The following is a 13484-nucleotide window of genomic DNA, read 5'->3' on the forward strand; positions in this document are numbered from 1 at the left end:
CACCTCCTCGAAGCACACGTGGGAGGGAGTTTTGCGGCGCTCGTGCGGTGATCCACCAATCCCCACCCCCCTCGCTGCCACGAGCACGTGACCTGCATCGCGGGTCACGTGCACAGCCGCCGCCGATCGATCGTTAAAGCGCTCGCACACGTGACACCTGCGTTTGTGTGGCTGTGGGCGGTGGAGGGTTTTTTGCGATGTCAATTTTGGAGCGTTCGTCGTCACGAAGTGACCTCGCCCAAACATGGATTATGAACCATCATCATTAACTCATCATCATCACCAGCAGAAGCAGCAACTTTAACTCTACTCTCAATGCCATCGTTATCACGGACACCGATTTTGCTAACTTGTTTTGACTTAGATCATAGGTCGTAGGTCAGATATAGCTCATCAATTGTACCGGTCAGAATGTGCCCTTACTCGGCTCTGTACGACCAACATTACAAAAGTTCTGACACTTGACTCGCAGACATACGGGCGATCCGAGCTACCAATGGTGGCATGTAAAATTATGCCCAAAATAATTCTAGATTTGAAGTTTTCGTGGCTGCAAGGATTCATATTCTTAGGTTTATTCGGTAAAGTCACGTAGGTAAAAAATTTAAATTAATAAAAGTAAAATAAAAATATAATAAAAATCACGACGTTTCGGAGGCAACACAAGCTTCCGTCTTCAGGTGGAACCGTCACAGCACGATTGCTGTATCAAGTATTAATTTTTATTTTTTACCTACGTGACTTTACCGAAAAAAACCTAAGAATATGCCCAAAATGCTGGGGTCGAGTTGACCATGGCTGGAATGTGAACTCACGCACGAATGACTGACTGATTGATTGATTAGGAGACACTCAGTTCAAAGTGGGCAAGTTGCGGCCCTAGCCTCGGTGAGAGTGAGCGGTGAATCTTGTCGATTTTTAAATCTTTTATATTAAGTTCACTTGCTTGCTTGCTTAGGACCGTGCAAGTCTTTCGGTCGTTTTTTAACCCACTTCCCGTGATCCAATCGAGCTGACATTTTCCACACAGACTCGTTGTGCGTGACAATTAATGTTCGTGAATTTTTTTCCCCAAAATTTTACACTTTTTAGGACAAAAATATTATATTTAATTACCAATTGCTTAATGGTGCAATGCAATCATCTGACCCATAGGTGGCAGCCATCTTAAGCCAGAGGACGAGAGGACTCTAGCCGCCACGCATATAAAGGATTTATAGTGAAAAACTTAGTTTTTACGGGTTATACTTGTTATTGATCCAAACACGACACGGTTCCATACCTCCGTGGCTTGCGTGCCACCCCGGGAGATGGAACATTGGGATTTAGTCGGACTCTCCTCCTCCTCCCTCCCACTCCCCCTCCTCCACCTCCCTGCCTCCCACCACTTTCCTGCCATGGACAGTTCTGAATTCAGAATAAAAAATTGGTTCCCTGATAAAGGTCATTGAGCTAATCAGATATGTTTTCAAGGGTGGTGCGACTCTGCCCGCAGGCAGCATCAAAGCATTTCAAGGTTAGAGACACACATTTAAATAAACACAATTCAACAACACGCGCCTTGTCCTCTGATGATGAGGGGTGTAAGAATACGTTATTTGGCGATGTTGTTTTGTGGGTTTCTTTTGTTATTTAACAATGCGGTGGTGGGGGGGGGGGGCACACCCCACATGCATTCCCGTCCAGTCGAACTTCCTGGCGACGGCGGTGTTTTAAATAATAATCATCACAACTTTTAATCGGCGTTGTCGCATCATCGATCGTCATCTTCGTGACAATGTTTTGTTCGCTCTCAATGATCGCGGCGGGCAGGGGGGGGGGGCGTTCGGGGCAAGGAGCAAAAACCAAAAGCCACCGGTGCCTTCTTGAACATCTAAACACAGCTCCTGTTTTATTGTCAGAAAGGGTAAACACTGTGATTATACGTGCGTTTGTCTGTGTCTTCGTAGTCGTGTTTTTGTCTTTGTAGTCGGGGAGCGCAGTTGTGTAGCGGCCGTCGACCCGAGTTCGAATCCCGCTCACGGCCACCAACAGTGACGATTAAAATAATTAATTATATTATCCGAACCGGGCCTGGGTCTCCCATAGGTCGACTCAGCTTCAAATGAGTACCTGGTGCGATGTGTAAACATCACCGCTGGGGAGACAAAGGCGGCCGTGAGTGGTGCTGGCCACCCACCCACCCCCATCACGTGCCGTACCGACCTTCGCAGGAGCTCGCTGACAGCACTTGCCCCAACAGCCTGTTGAGGCTATACCGGGTAGGGGGAGGACCTTTGTCGTTGTCTTTGTAGTCGTAGTGGAAAAAAAAGAGGAAAAACCCCAACCCCATCCTGTGTTTTCGTGATGACACCTCGACTGACGTTGTGGCCACGTTGGCATTTATTATTTTATTTTGTTAAGCCACGGAGAGACGAGACCGGGACATTGTCACTGGACCAGGCGGGGGGCAGCGGAGGTAAGCCGGATGGGGGGGGGATGAGTAGGGAGGTGCAGGGGGGTGGGGGTTTGAATTCAACGGTGGGTGTTTATATAAAAAAGAAAATTGAGGAAGGAGGAGAAGAGATACGGAGCCTTCAGAGGCGAGCCAGGGTGGGTGGCATAAAAAACATTTACCAATTTTTTTTTTGTTGATGAGAATGGAAAGGCAGCGTGCCGAGTTGTTCGCGACGCGAAAACATGTGACATATCTGCATCTCTCTCTCTCTCTCTATTTGCTCGCTGTCGGATTAGGGAAAATGTTTTTATTTCCCTGCGTTTAAAAAAATATATATGTATACGTGACTGTTGTATATTTACGTCAATTGTTTGCGGGGAGGGGGGAGGAGGAGGAGGAGGGGGGGAGGGGAGGGGCTGAGGGTCACGTGCGTTGCGCTGCGTGCGTGTGTTTGTGTTGGTACGCGTGTGGCACCTGGGTCTATTCCGTACTCGCTCACAGCACTTGCCCCCGACAGGGCTTTGTGGGGGGGGGGTGGTGGGGGGGGTGGTGGGGGGTAGTGGGGGGGGGGGGTCTTTGTCGTCGTGCGTGCGCATGGGAGGCGGTAGCGTAGCGATTCGCGCGCCGCGCTACGGACCCAGACACCCGAGTTCGATTCGCGCTCACGGCCACTCACCACAGGTGACGATGATCCGGAAAGGTATTGGTCCTCCCTCCTCACCCCACACCCCCCCCAAGGTCGACTCAGCCTCAAATGAGAACCTGATATGATGTGGCCACCCACCCCCTCGTGTGCCGTTCCGGCTTTTATAAGTGCTCGCTAACAACACTTGCCCCTACAGTCTGTTAAGGCTATACGGGGGATCTTTGTCTTTGTCTTCGAACGCGTAGAGGAGCGACGCTCACGACGAACGGAGCGGATAGACGGATAAAAGGGGATTAAACGGATCGGACAAAACGGATCGGACAAAACGCAGCGAGTTCGGCACGGCGTGGAGCACAGGCAGGTCACTTCGCCTATTCAACCACCCCCCTCCCCCCCTGTCTTGTTGACGATTACTCATCGCGATGGCATCGGAAGCGCACCTAGCCTGGCAAGCCACCGCCGTGGTGATGTCTGCCGCCGCTTAGCGACGGACGCGGTTCGAACTCGGCGACCTCCCGGTCAACGCCGATGACGAGTCGACATCCGAAGCGGTCCTGGGCCTTCCCTGAAGCAGAATTCAGCCTTTCTATTCTATTTTATTTCGGGTTTATAGAGCCGCCCTTCACAGGGCGCTTGAATGAGCGCTTGGTGCGCTGTGCGGAGTATAATTATCGTTGGGGAGACAAAGGCGTTCGCGCGTGGTTCTCGACACCGGTGCCGTAGTGGTTCGATGCCTGATCCGTGATGAACACCGCCAGTGCCAAGTGGAAGTTGAAAGTCTTCCGAGCATCCCGGCCTTATTTGAATGTGAGGGAGACAAAGGTGGTTGGGGTGTACGTGGACTTATACACACCGCAGCGTGTGTGCTGTGCAAGACCTAGCTTGATAGGTGCTTTATTAAACTATTTCTAGAGTAAATTTCGATTTAAAGCTTTCGTGGCTGCAGGGATTCATCTTCTTGGTTCTTTCGGTAAAGTCACGTAGAATGGAAATAATGAAATAATAAAAATAAAACATAATAAAATAATTCTCACGACGTTTCGGCCACAACGCAAGTAGCCGTCCTCAGGTGAAGAATAGGTCTGGTGAAGAATAAGGTCTGTCTTCTCGACAGACCTATTCTTCACCTGAGGACGGCTGCTTGCGTTGTGGCCGAAACGTCGTGAGAATTATTTTATTATGTTTTATTTTTATTATTTTATTATTTCCATTCTACGTGACTTTACCGAAAGAACCAAGAAGATATTTCTAGTGTGTTTTTATTTAAGCAGGTAAGGCTCAGCGTGCTATATCGCTATTTTTCAAAGCGACCTGTCAACAAATGACAGCCCAACGAAATGGCTTATCGTCGTGTGGACATTTATAGCAATCCAAAAACTCGAAACGCGTGACGATGATGTTGATTCTAAATGTTGTGGGCAAAATCCGGAGGACCCGGAGAAAAATCCACGCTGTGACGGTCCCACCTGATGACGGAGACTTGTGTTGCCTCCGAAACGTCGTGATTTATAATTTTATTTATATTATTATTTATATTATTTTATTAGTTATTATTTATTTTTACCTACGTGACTTTACCGAAAACACCTAAGAATATTTATATCGGTGTGTTTAAAATAGTGGCATCGTATTGATTTAATTCGAGATTTGAAGTTTTCGTGACTGCAAGGATCCATACTCTTTGTTTTTTTTTCGGTGAAGTCACGTGGGTGAAAATAAAATACAATTTTACTTTTTTATTTTTATATTATTTGATTTTCACCTACGTGACTTTACCGAAAAAAACAAAGAGTATCATATTCATTTTTGCCTTATTCTTTTTATCCAGTTTGGAGCCCATTGCATGTAGCATGTTCCAGGCAAGGGGCAGATAACCGCATACACAATGTACGCGTTTATAATATTATCGTATTTCTATTGTAATTCCTAGAGATTATAGCCCCTGTGTCGACCATCTCACCCGACCCCCTCCCCCACGGCCTTCCTACAAGATTAAATATGATCCCCATTTCAAATGCGTGTTTTACATACATGTATGCATGCATGCATGTGTCCGTGCTTGCGTGTTAGTGGATGGGGAGCGGTGGTGTAGCGGTTAGCGCGCTGTGCTACGAAATCCGGCGACCCGGGTTCAATTCCCGCTCACGGCCAACACCGGTGACGATTATTTGAACCGTTACTGGGCCCTCCACACTAGGTCGACTCAGCCTCGAATGAATATCTGGAGCGGTGTGTAAATATCGACCACTGGGGTGACAAAGGCGGTCGGGCGTGGTGCTGGCCACTCACCCCCTCGTGTGCCGTTCCGGCCTACTCGCTAACAGCACTTGCCCCATCAGTCTGTTCAGGCTAGACGGGGGATCTTTGTCTTTGTGTGTTAATGTGGGGATCGGTGGCGCAGAGGCTAGCCCATCAACAATGTTGTTAGCGAGCACCTAAGGAACACCACGCCCGTTCCGCCTTTGTCTACCTCGTGGCGATGTTCACACACTGCACCAGGTACTCATCTGAGGTCGAGTGGACCTAGGGGAGGCCCGGAACCGGTTCACTGGTGTTGGTGGCCCACTACTAACCGCAGAAAGTTCACCACCACCAGCACCACCGCCGCCGCTACCACCACAGTGGTCAGCAGAGGGCATCGGCTGGCCGCGATCAGACCGTGGTTGTTAAACCCCCACAGTGAACCACAGCGGCAGAGGCATTGCATGCGGTTTTTTGTGTATATAAAGGAACCGTCTCTTGTTAAGTAACGGTGTGCAGTGCGTTGACTAAACGCTTATTAATCATCATTCATCATTATCCATCAACTATCTCCATCATTCACCATCATTATCATCATCCATTATCATCATAATCCATCTCCATAATCCATTTCCATCATTCACCATCATTATCATCATCATCCAGCAGCTGCAGAAGCCAAGGTCAATCCACTGCTGGATATGAAGGCATCCCCTCCCCCGACCCAAGCCGTCGCTGCCACCATCTCTCACGGTCTTGTCGTGTCACGATCACGACACTCATTTAATCTTGTGAAGGGCCGCAGAGTAGTCGCTCACTCGCGTAGAGAGAGAGAGGACGACTCGAAGAGATGATGACTCGGAGAGAGTGAGAGAGAATGATTCAGAGAGCAAGAGAGAGACAGGGAGAAGGGAGGGCAACCTGGAGTCGCCAGGAAGAGACTGGGGTAGGTGGGGGTGGACAGCGACCTCGTGAAGAGGCGACGTTGACGCAACGTAGCGTGTGGTCGGGCCGACGTTAATTAATTAATTAATTTGGCCGACGTTAATTAATTAATTGGGCCGATGTTAATTTACGTCCGCCTAACGGTGACGTCTTTTTTGCTGTTGTTGCTGCCACCACGTGGTCCGTTGTGAAAGATGACGACAAAGATGACGACACAGGCTTATGGCGAAATCGATGACAGACCGAGGGGGGTGAAATTTGTCTTAAATATATTTACTTCTTTTTTTTGTAAAATCTCTGTGCAACAGCATCTGCCGGGGTCCTGTGTTGTAGTCCTGGAAAAAAAGAAAGTCACAATTTTAAACCAGGCTCGTTCAGGGGTGCGCCGTTCAATTCGAGGGCTGAGCGCAGAAATCCACGTTGGTGATTTTTTTGTAATTTATATTTATTGTAGATGTTTGGGGACTTGGCGGCGCCTGATCGGATAATCGTAACGTGGGGCAAAGCTTTGGGAAGATGTACGATACTTCTTCTTGGTTCTTTCGGTAAAGTCACGTAGAATGGAAATAATAAAATAATAAAAATAAAGCATAATAAAATATTTTCTAATTTTCTTAGTGAGAATTATTTTATTATGTTTTATATTTATTATTTTATTATTTCCATTCTACGTGACTTTACCGAAAGAACCAAGAAGATGAATCCCTGCAGTCACGAAAGCTTTAAATAGAAATGTACGATACTGTATACTGTTTTTATTTTACCAGGAAAGGCCCACTGAGCTGTATAGATCTTTTCAGAAGCGATCTGACCAAAATTATAGCTCAACGAAGTGGCCTATCATGTGGAAACGTATAGCAGCTAAATACTCTAAATGCGTGTGTTGATTCTTATACACGTGGAGGGGAAAAAAACCGAAGATCTCGAGAAAAATCCACACAACCACGGGGAGAGACATGCGAACTCCAATTATACAGGCGTCAGGGTCGGTATCGAACACACGACCTCATGCATGCCAGGCGAGAGAATTAACATAATCGCGGTGCCCTAATTAGTATTAGACTCGGACACGCTTGGCCAGTGAGTCGTCTTCGGGGACAAATCCCCGGGCAATGATTGACTGGCAAGGAATGTGGACCAGGGGATTACAGAGCGGGGGTAGGGATTGGGTTGTAGATGCGAGGTGCTGAAGCATTCTGTTACCTGGCGGCGCATGACTGAGGACTTTACCTGTGGGTCGTCTAATGAAGAGACCTTTGCTGAAGACGGCATGAGCCGAATCCTTTCGTCGAGATAATGCGGCAGCCTGCTTTTCAATTGTACGTGTGCATTGGGCTAATGATGGTGAGAGGCCACCAGACTGGGTGCGGGTGGGTAGGTGGGGTGGGTAGGCAGGTAGGCAATTAGCCGAGTGAGTAAGTAGGTGCTTGGGTGGGCTTGTAGGTTGGTGAGTAGGTAGGTGATGTGATGGATAGGTGCGTGGGTGGGTAGCTATATTAGTGTTTGGGTAGGTGAGAAGGTAGGTGATTTGATAGATGGGTCCGTAGCAATGTGAGTGTGTGGGTAGGTGCGACCGTAGATCGGTGATTTAATGGATGGGTGCGTGGGTAGCTATGTGAGTGTGTGGTAATGTGGGTGAGTAGGTAGGTGATTTGATGGATGGGTGCGTGGGTAGCTATGTGAGTGTGTGGTAATGTGGGTAAGTAGGTAGGTGATGTGATGGATGGGTGCGTGGGTAGCTATGTGAGTGTGTGGTAATGTGGGTAGGTAGGTTATTTGATGGATGGGTGCGTGGGTGGGTAGTTATGTGATTGTGTCGGTAGGTAGGTGGGGATGGGTAGTGAAGCTACGAACCAGGTAACCCGAGTTCGATTCTCGCTCACGGTCAACAGCAGTGACGATTATTTGAACTGGACCTCCCTAAGTCGACTCAGCCTCAAATGAGTACCTGGTGCGGTGTGTAAAAATCATCGCCACTGGGGAGACTATTGGTTGTAGTGCTGGCCACCCACCACCTCGTGTGCCGTGGTGGCCTTCACAGGTGCTCGTTAACAGCACTTGCCCCAACAGTCTGTTACAGGCTATGCAGGGGATCTTTGTCTTTGGTAGGTAGGAATGCAAATGGGCGGGGGCATAGGTAGATGTACAGGTAGGTGGGCTAGTGTGTAGGGAGATGAGTTGGTGGATTAGTGAGTGAGCAGGTTGGTAGGTAGGTAGGTGGGTCAACGGGTGAGTTGGTGGGCTGGTAGGCGGGTAAGGATGAGGTGGTTAATGGGTAGTTGCCTTGGCAGGGAAGTTGTTGGCAGTCATGCAGACAACTCGGTAGATGAGTGGGTTTATGAACTCCACAGATGGAACCGAAACCACGGAGAAACCAACTTTGATTGGGGACAACCACGGTGGAGATGACGATACCCGAATAGGACGTGGGTCTCTGAGTGTTACACATCACCAGAGGCATCGTCAGGTTCCAAACTCCTCGGGCTTCAACAAGCACGTGGCTCCGATAATTATGTAAAATGTAAAAACTTAAATATCTTGGGAACAGTAGCCAATCAGTTGATTTAATTGTCGTATTTGAATTCAGCACATCAAAATCTATATTAAACAGCGCATGGAATCGCTGAAGCAGACGACGTCTAAAAAATATTGGAGACCAGTTTTATCTTGATTTGAAGCTTTCGTGACTGCAGGAAGCCATACTCGTTGGTTCTTTCGGTAAAGTCACGTGGGTAAAAAAAAGTAATATATCACGACGTTTCGATCGCAACACAAGCAACCGTCTTCACCTGTGTTGCGATCGAAACGTCGTGATCTATTTATTTTTCTACCTACGTGACTTTACCGAAAGAACCAAAGAGTATTGGTGTTATCGCTCAGCACGATCTAGTTTTTGTACGATATTTTAATGCAAAAAAAAAACCCGTAATCGCCACGAGGCCTTTGCGCCACTTTTTGATGTTGTTGTTTGTTGTTTGTTAATTTGTTTTAATGAACATTTCACGCCACGGCACAAAGACGTACAGACACATCGACACACACGCCCATAGATATGCATATCGCCTTAACAGACTGTTGGGTCGAGTGCTGTTAGCGAGTGGCACCTGTGAAGGCCGGCACCGTGGCACACGAGGGGGTGGGTGGCCAGAACCACCCCCGCCCGGCCGCCTTTGTCTCCCCGGTAGCGGTGTTTATTACACATTGCACCATGTAATAAAATAAAGTCTGAGTGGACCTAGGTGGAGACCCAGGACCGTGACAAATATTTGCCACCGTTATTGGTCGTTGAGCGGGAATCGAACTTGGGTCGCCATGTTCGTAACGCAGTGCGCTAACCACAACACCACCACTCCCCCACTGACACGGACACAAAGACAAAGATCCCCCGTGCAGCCTTAACAGAATGTTGGGGCAAGTGCTGTTAGCGAGTAGCACCTATGAAGGCCGGCGCGGCACACGATGGGGTGGGTGGCCAGCACCACTCCCCCGCCGCCTTTGTTTCCCCAGTGGCGATCATTTTTTTAACCCACCGCACCAGGAACTCATTTGAGGCTGAGTCGACCTAGGGGAGGCCCAGAACCGGTGACAAACACAGGCACACATGCACACGGACTCGCAGCACCTTCAGCTCCACGGCACCGCATCCGTCACTCCTTGGCACGAAAGCGCCGTGGGTTTTTGCGGGCGAATGAACGAAGCGAAACGTGTGCGTGAGCGTGAGAGAGAGAGAGGAAAAAAAATCCATCTAAAATGAAATAAATAAACGGACACGTTTAGCAGAAAGGATCTTTGCCCTTTCTCACACTTCTGCCGTATTAACTTTGTTGATGTGGTATAATATAATAATTAGCAACTTTGCTCTCGTGGCCACGGGTTTACAATGCGAAACGGCGCTACATTTCCACGCCTCATTTTGCCCAGAGGCGTGACGAGCCCTTTAAATTCTTTCGCCACGGCGGCAATAACGAGAGACCTCTAGTTTATCCACCTCCCCCCCGAGGCTGTTTATGTGCCTAATTAAAAATATGATTTTCTTCCCTCCTCCTCCTCCTCCTCCTCCTCCTCCACCTCCTCCTCCTCCTCCACCTCCTCCTCCACCTTCTCCCACCTCTGTCGCCTTCTCCGCCCCCCCTCCCGCCACGATCCACCACCCACCTACTAAGAAACCCACCGCTCGGCCTTCAACGACACAACTCACCCCGCCACATCGTCCACCGCCACAAGTCACGCACGTGGGGAAACATTTAAATACATTGATTAATTTACAGCCCTTTTCGTCAAACCACTGCTGGATGGATGAAGGTGCCTGCGAGCCGTCGCTCTAACACAAGCAGTGCACCACCCTGTGTCAGGCGATGATGATGATCACACACATGTATGAAGCCACGTTAGATAAGGCATCCCTTTTTTATTCGCAACGAAGCGCACGGTTTGAACGCCCTGCAAAGTTTGTTTTAACGTATGTCAATCAAAACAAACGTCAGTTTTGTCATCATCATGAGCAGTTGCAGCCGCAGCCGCCGTGTTCAATCCACTGCTGGATGGATGAAGTTCCTCCCCGAGCCGTGGCCACCACCGCTCAAGATCCAGCGACCTGGCGATCTACCCCGCAACTTGCACTCGAGCCGATTCTCCATCAATCGCTCCTCCGTCATTTACGCACGAACGTCCGAATGCACTTGGGGTTTTCCTGCATCCGTTTTTGGTAACTTGGGCTGAAAGCCACCAATTCGCTCCACTCGAGTTTCACGGGCGGATGGAACCTGGGTGTGAACCCATGCTGCTCAACTGTGCTGCTGGATCACCGGAGGTTTCATCTCCCGCCAGAGTCACTCAGCCACAAGGGCCCCCTTGATCCGGGGAGCCTGTTTCTGTTCGGGCCAGCTCATCCTTGAACATACTTCGGTGGGTCAGGACCTGTTCAGAATATCGCACGTCGCTGCTGTGAGCCGTGAGATGGACAGTTATCCCCCGATCTCACCTCCCCACGACCCCCACTAAAATATTTAGTTATACACCACAGACCACATTTCAATATTTCATACCATGTAAAAAATCGTAACAATAATAACAAATCATAAAATGTAATTATCCTCATTTCCACCCTTTCAATTGCTTATTCGGGTGCACCATTTGCGATAGCCGCGAATCGAACTCGGATGCACCGGGCTCGTAACGAAGTGAGCCACCTCTCCCCCCATCAGCCACGGCGGTGGCTACGCTGCCCGTTGTGGGTGGATCACCGCACCGAAGTTGTCTTGACACCAAGCGTCGAGGAAGTGCCCGTACCCTGGCTGGCCAGGAGAAGGCGTGAAAGCAAACGTGGACCTCCACCTGTTCCATTTGTTGCGGGGGATGGAGCGTTGTTCCTTTGCAAGCGTGGTCTCTCTGCGGGAGCTTCGGTTTCATCACACCATGTCACGAACACTAACGAACGCATTGACCTGAAAACATCTTGATAGCCCAATAGAGGGCTTCAGAGCTTGGGCAATTTGTCGGTAGCAACGGCACCTCACTGCCTGGCTGGTGCTGCCTGCCTGCTCATCTGTGGTCTATCCACCACTCCGCTGAGTCGTTCTCTGTCTCTCTCTCTCTCTCTCTGTCTCGCCAACTTCGCCTGTGCTCAGGCGAAGATGGCGGTGTACAGAACGAGAGAAAAAGATGCTGGAGGGTGACACTGACGGCTGCTCGGTGCTTCCAGTGTTCAGGGGCCTGCTTAAGGCGCGGCTCCGGCTGGAGCACGCGTACCACACACAAGTTGGTGATGTGCACGTCTTCTTCGAACGCTGGGGAGCCGGAAAGGCCCCTCTCTGCACCAGCGTGGACGGCACCCTCGTGTTCACCTTCTGAAGCGCTCGCTCGTCACCGTGGCGTGCGCGATGACACCACCACCACGTGACTTTTCTTTTGTATTGTGCGCGGTGCTTTCAGCGCCACAGTGCGTGGATTTGTAACGATTTGTAACGTTAGTTTTCTTTTGTTTGCTGGTGACTTTGTGTATTTCATATCGAAATCGCCTCCAGCGCTTTTGCTGCTGGCGGCAATAAAAGTTGTTTAAAAGTCAAAGAGTCTCTCTCTCTGTGTGTCTTTGAGAGCGAGCAAACACTCCGCGACTTCCACGCGGTGTTACAAGTTTGACATCATTAAATCATGATTATTTTTAGTGTGCAATGCATTTCTATGCAATCGTTTACATATTCATATTTAATTTATGATGTTTTCTTAATTATTTACGTTTTGGCCGAATGCCTCTGTTACCGCCGGCCATTCTGTTAGTTTACCGGGGGGAGGGAGGGGGGGGGTCACCACAATTCTGCCGGGGGGGTCACGGTGGTGAAAAATTTTCCCACGCTTCTTTCACACTGCCCCCCCCCACCTCCTCTACTCTGTCGGTGGGTGCCGTAGGGTTATTTCCTCACTTATTAAACCCCTCCTGGGCACGCACTCGGTTTGTTTGTGCAACGTAAACGATTGTTAAATTTATTGCAATTTTTTTTTAATTCACTTAAAATATATATATTTTCTTAACACCTGATTTTAAAATGTTTTAAGCATTTTTTTTTTACCTTTTTTAAACCTTTTCTTATTTTTTTTATCTTTAAAAAAAACTTTTTTAATCCTTTTGAAACCCTTTTTCAACATTTCTTAAACCTTTTTTTCAACATGTTTTTAACATTTTTAAAACCTTTTTAAAACCAGCATCAGCCCGCTCACCCTCTCCCACCCTCTCCCACCCTCTTCCATTATCACAAATTACAAAGATCCCCCATATAGCCTTAAAACACCACGCCCGACCGCCTTTGTCTCCCCAGTGGCGATGTTTACACACACGCACCAGGTACTCATTTGGGGCCGAGTCGACCTAGGAGAGGCCCAGGACCTGTTCAGATAATCGTCACTGGTGTTGGCCATAAGCGGGAATCGAACTCGATTTGCCGGGTTCGCATCGCAGCGCGCTAACCGCTGCACCACCGCTCCTTACAAGCAGGCCACCCACTCTCCACTCTCGATTAATCCCGAATTCACCATGACCCATGTGGTAAAAGTGTGGTTGGATGATGTAACCCTTGCGCGTGATGGCAGTCGCAATATGGCTCAGCTACTCAATGCCAACGTCGAGGTGCTGCTGAGTGCACCTAGCCTGGCAAAGCGCCGTGGCGACGTCACCGCCACTTAGTGATGAACGGTTGTTGTTGTTGTTGTTGTTGTTTTGCT

This window comes from Lampetra fluviatilis, chromosome 42 (genome assembly GCF_964198595.1).
Source record: "Lampetra fluviatilis chromosome 42, kcLamFluv1.1, whole genome shotgun sequence".
NCBI lineage: Eukaryota > Metazoa > Chordata > Hyperoartia > Petromyzontiformes > Petromyzontidae > Lampetra > Lampetra fluviatilis.